Source organism: Pseudophryne corroboree, chromosome 6 (assembly GCF_028390025.1).
Source record: "Pseudophryne corroboree isolate aPseCor3 chromosome 6, aPseCor3.hap2, whole genome shotgun sequence".
NCBI classification, from domain to species: Eukaryota; Metazoa; Chordata; class Amphibia; order Anura; family Myobatrachidae; genus Pseudophryne; species Pseudophryne corroboree.
Genome location: NC_086449.1, coordinates 119,611,517 through 119,617,516, shown reverse-complemented (window position 1 = coordinate 119,617,516; position 6,000 = coordinate 119,611,517). Strand labels below are relative to the sequence as shown.

Below are 6,000 nucleotides of genomic sequence, written 5' to 3'. Positions count from 1 at the left end.
TACTTGGTTAAGTAATATTGTTCAGCCGTTGCTGAGTTTTCAAGCTGGTTAGCTTGGTTTGCCTTGTATGTGTGAGCTGGTGTGAATCTCGCCACTATCTGTGTAAAATCTTTCTATCGAAGTTGTCCGTCTCCTTGGGCACAGTTTCTAGACTGAGTCTGGTAGGAGGGGCATAGAGGGAGGAGCCAGCCCACACTATTAAACTCTTAAAGTGCACGTGGCTCCTGGTGGACCTGTCTATACCCCATGGTACTAATGTGGACCCCAGCATCCTCTACAGACTACGAGAAAAGGATTTACCGGTAGGTAATTAAAATCCTATTTTTGTGCTGCCTACGGCACCCTGGGATTTGAATGTGGTGTTGGAATTTCTGCAGTCCTCCTGCTTTGAACCTCTGATGATGGTAGAAGACAAGTACCTCACGTGGAAGACTGTGATGTTAATGGCCCTGGCTTCTGCTAGGCGTGTCTCAGAATTGGGGGCCTTATCGTGTAAAAGTCCATACTTGGTCTTTTACGAGGACAGAGCGGAGCTCCGGACTAGGCAGCAGTTCCTGCCGGAGGTAGTCTCTGCGTTCCACTTGAATCAACCTATTGTGGTTCCGTCAAGTTCTGGCACTTCTGATCCTCCGGAGACATTGGATGCTGTGCGAGACTTGAAGGTCTATGTCAAGCGAACGGCTCGGATCAGGAAGACGGATTCCTTGTTTGTGCTCTATGATGCGCAGAAAAAGTGTTGTCCTGCTTCAAAGCAGTCCATTGCTCGTTACCTTAGGCTTACTAACCAACAGGCCTATGTGTCGGCAACCTTACCTGTTACTAAGTCTCTGAAGGCCCACTCTACAAGTTCGGTGGACTCTTCCTGGGTGGCTGCCCGTGGAGTCTCGGCCTCGCAACTATGCCGAGCTGCTACCTAGTCGGGGAAGAACACTTTTTTGTTAAGTTCTACAAGTTTGATACCCTTGCCAAAGAGGATACCCAGTTTGGGCAAGTGGTGCTGCAGCAGTCTCCGTACATTCCCGCCCATTCTGGGAGCTTTGGGACGTCCCCATCGTACTAAGGGAGTCAATCCGATCTGATCGGTGCTGTGAGTTTTCGCACAGCAGCTGATCAGGTCGGAACTGCGCATGCCAGACAGGCAGAGGCGTTCGCTGGGCGGGAGAGGATGGCACAGCGGCGTTTGGCCGCCGTTTTGTGGGCGCAGTCCGGCCAACGCAAGCGTGGCCAGACCGTGCATGGGGGCGAGCCGCAGCGGCTGCGTGACGTCACACGCAGCCGCTGCGACCCGGCCAGCGACGAATAACTCCCTGCTAGCCGCAGGAGCTGCGCTGGCTGGGAGTTACCCTACAAGTACAAAAGCATCGCCGCTGTGCTATGCTTTTGTACTTGTGCAGGGGGGGTGGACTGACGTGGGGCGGACTAACCCTGTGCTGGGCATCCCCCCCGCATGTCAGGGAAGATGATCATAACTGTGCTAAATTTAGCACAGCTACGATGACGTCAAAATGACCCCCTAAGTCTCCCCAATATCCCTTATGGATGCTGGAGAAAATCCTTTTCTCTTAGTCCATAAGGGATATTGGGCACCCGCATCAGTGCTTTGACTTTTGTGCAGGTTCTCTTTTATGTGGTTTCCTGTTCAGCTGTTGCTGTTATTGTTACCAGCTGTTGCTGGTTGTTGTATGTTAGTGGTGTGCTGGTATATGAATCTCACCACTCCTTGTTGTTATGTTCCTTCTCTCATACAGTATATGTCCTTTCTCCTTTGGGGATTGTTTTACCTATAACTGCCTGTGGGAGGGGACACAGAGGGGAGGAGCCAGCACACCCATTGAAGAAATGTAAAGTGCATCGGCTTCTTTGGACCCGTCTATACCCTATCGTACTAAGTCTCCCCAATATCCCTTATGGACTATGAGAAAAGGATTTACCGGTAGGTAATTAAAATACTATATCACTCACCCCACCGCATCTATTTCAGCATCTGTTAGGGGTGTCGGCATGCTGCCGGCGTGTGCGCACACCCTGGGGGTATGTGAAACAGAGCCTCAGGAGCTTAGTGTCCTGTCAGTGGGGAAATGAACCTTTAACCCTATAGGAGGTTGGTTCGGTCCCCCCCCCCCCTAAGTCTCATGATGCATGCAGACTGGTTGCCAGCCAGTGCTGTCTGAAAATAACAAACTACATAAATGTTTTGAAGAAAACTCTCTGGAGCTCCAGAGGAATGCACCCGCCTCCTTGGGCACACTTTTCTAAACTGAGTCTGGTGGAGGGGCATAGAAAGGAGGAGCCAGCACACACTGATTTCTTAAAGTGCCAGGCTCCATTGGACCCGATCTGTACCCTATGGTACTAATGTCATCACAGAGTCCCCTAGGACGTAAGAGAAATAATGACATTTCTTTATAAAGGAAGGTTTTCCATAATGGTAAAAACACAGAGGTCCCGGTTAGCGGGTCCCCGGTGACAAGTGGCGGCATTAGGGCGCGGCGGTTATCTGGCTGCGAGCTGCGGTGCCCGCTGCAGACCCCAGACTGGCGCTGAGGCAAAGAGGGCTATTAAACTCCTTTTTTTACACTAAATTCACGTTTACAGCCAGTATAAACTGTGAGGGACCGCGTGCCATTGAAGGGGCGGGGCTTCCTGGAGAGCGGGACCAGAGGCTGGAAGGTGCCATTTCCTGCTACTGCCAGGCTGCAAGCTAAAGCTGCTCCTCCACAGACCCCGCTGAATCACCAATTGTACTGGTACCAGGGGGCTTTATAGAGGGGATACGGTCTCTAGGTCGACCAAGTTTAGGTCAACAGTAACTAGGTCGACAGGGTCTCTAGGTTGACATGTTTTAGGTCGACGTGAGTTTTTCACATTTTTTTTTCTTTTGGAACTTTTTCATACTTGACGATCCACGCGGATTACGATTGGGAATAGTAACCTGTGCCAAGCGCGGTGGGTAGCGGAGCAAGGGGACATGGCGTGCTAATTGGGGTTTCCGGTCACTCTACGGAGAAAATGACACAAATAAACATAAAAAATTAATGTCGACCGTTTGACCTGTCGACCTAGTTACTGTCGACCAATAGTGGCCGACCTAGACACTGTCGACCCTATGAACCACACCCTTATAGAGAGGGTGGAGCATATAAGCTGTTGTAACACAACTGCCTTACTATATATATATATATATATATATTATATACAACAATACCCTTAATTCGCGCTGTACCAAGGATAGGGCAGCACCTCTTGAAAAGTCTCCCTGCTAGTGGGAGACGATAGATAAAATATAACACAAATATTCAGAGTGCGCACAGATACAATGGCATAATTAAAATTGAAATAATTACTCAAAGTAAAATCCAACCAGCATAACCGGAATGATAGAAAGATTATTTTTAATACACGTTAAAATTTGTCATACACGTTGTTCCATAAGCACAATACACATTTATGCAGAAACAGTGTATGCTATATATATCTCATAAAACCCAACGCGTTTCGTCCATTATGGACTTCATCAGGGGTACAAGTCACAGCTGGTAGGGTAAATAGAGGAGAGAAGAGGAGAAAAAAGAGCAAATGAGATACATCAAAACAGTAACATATCTTCATCAACCAGTTCACTTCATAGATTCATTTCACAATATATCAAAAAACAAGAGGGATATGGGAAATACCTCATGGTGTGACATTAAAGTTGATAAACGTATCTTTACAATCAAGAGAACTAGATGTTGAGGAAAGAGGGATATTCTCAAATCTATTCTTAGGTATATAATATCATACTTACTGGAATAATGCTTTAGCAAATTTCCTACAAGATGATCTCACTGTGAAGAGTGTTAAAACGTGATATATATCTCTAATGGAGAGAGAGTGTTAATTAGATTTAATCAAGCTAACTATATACCAGCTAGAGGGTTGATTATTACTTACATAATGATACTAAAAACTCTCGTGAACTTCTAATCAGCTGCTCCTTAATTGTGGTTCCTTGTAGGTACTTTCTATGGAACACACAGATTTTTTGCTACTGATAAGGATTTAACCCATTGCAGCCCAATTTGTATTTAAGGTATATTCAGATACTTACATTTAATTATGGGGCAAATGACCAATTAGATTGTGTCCTCCAAGATTAATGAAAGTTCACAAGGGATCTAAATAGATTAAATAATGTTCATGGTAATTTCTAACAATAATATTATAATCGGACAGTGGACTGGGATAGTGAATCTACTTACTTTAAAGTCAAGCCAATAACACCAAACAGAATGTCCAGTGAGGAAAGCAGCTGTAATAAATAGAAATAATCAGATCTTTACCTCACAATCAATTAGGTGAGAGGTTGATCAATTTAATTTAAGGTCATAAAGTAGTACTTACACTAAAAGGTTCTGGATGTGTGTCAGCCTCCTCTCCTGGATGGTAAGTGAACTGGAGAGGCTATATCTGGCCTATTTATACCTAGGAGTGAATTACCTCACTTCCTATGCTCTAATGATTGGTTGATCGAATAGATCTAAATAAGTGTATATCCAAGGTGTAGCATGGGAAATCTACCCTATGCTCTGTACAGCATGAAATTGTCATCCATATAGGTCTTAAAAAATGACCTTAATGTTCATATAACAACTTAAATAGCAGGCTTTCGTCCTGCGTTCCACCTAGATCATGGTGGAACGCATGGACTTCCGCCTAGTGCGTACTTCCTGTAACTGAGATGAATGTATATAACATCATCAGTTAACCTAATGGGATTGATTAAGCCCAGAGAGGGGGAATGTATGTTAAGCCCAGGGAGAGACGTATTGGGGCTGGGAAGTTTTAAGATCTCATTTGGCACGTCTGCCGCGGATCTCCCCGCTTTGCGTTCCAACCGCATCACCTGTGGAGCGCACCGCGTCATTACCGGATGTTGTCATGCGTTCCACCCATAAGCGATACTGGAACGCATATCTACCTACTCAGTTTGCACGTTAATGCTGGGCTCAATGGTGTATTCCATTATCGGACAAATCAAACGCACTGCAGATGGAAAAATTATGTAATTTATAGTTGTTATTTTGCGAATAGGACCCTATTTCCTCAATACCTTTACAAGGGTTCACAATTTACACACAGTATGACATCCATACAATACAGTGCAATATTATGGATACCACCAATACTACATATGACTTTATAAAGAGAATAATAGTATATGATCAGACATAAGTTGTAATATACAGTCGAATAGACAGACCCTCTATAATAAGTATAGCAATATGATAAAGATGTGCCATAATTGTGTAATATCATATATCAGCATGGCCAAAAATATGTTTTAAAAATTGTTAGATAGATAATCTAGTATACGATAGGGAAACTTTATAATGATAACAGTATATACCCTAGGTGAACGTTTTCATATCTTAAATAGGACACCTAGGTCTGTTCTAGGTCAATATAAGATCAGAACCATTCATACCACGATGTTTACATATCAAAATGACTGTTGATCTCTAACAACCTAAAAAAGAGACTATATCAATGTTTTCATTGAGACCTAACGGATAAAGAGTGTTCAGTGTATAAATCCAATAGGATTCTTGCTTTGCTAGTGTTAAGTCTCTATCACCTCCTCGTCTGTCAATTTTGATGTGTTCTAAGACGGTGAAGGTTAGACCTGTTACTGATGAATTATGGACCTCGGCGAAATGCCGGGGTAAACTATGCGACATCATTTTGTTTTTAATGTTTCGTAGATGTTCCTGGATCCTAATTTTTATTTTTCGTTTAGTCTTCCCTATATATGAGAGGCCGCATGGACAAGTTATTTTATATATTACGTATTCCGTAATGCAGGTGACCCGATCTTTCAAAACGTGGAATCTACCATTGTCCATTCTCAATTTGACGGAGGCCTTTTGCATATGTTTACAACAAATACACTGATTGCATGGAACATTTTTCCATTTTAGCTCTTTAAAAATGGAAAAATCTCAGAACCCATTGCCTGAT

General features: G+C 43.8%; 1 long non-coding RNA gene across 1 annotated transcript; it reads right to left on the bottom strand.

The window, feature by feature from the left end:
• Window positions 1-3,262: 3,262 nt before the first annotated feature.
• Window positions 3,263-5,119, bottom strand: LOC134935024 (uncharacterized). The gene is made up of 6 exons (XR_010179850.1): window positions 4,384-5,119; window positions 4,242-4,291; window positions 4,091-4,157; window positions 3,934-4,004; window positions 3,788-3,859; window positions 3,263-3,533 (listed from the first exon to the last, which is right to left on the bottom strand). It is a non-coding gene; the product is annotated as an uncharacterized LOC134935024 (long non-coding RNA).
• Between the last annotated feature and the right edge of the window lie 881 nt (window positions 5,120-6,000).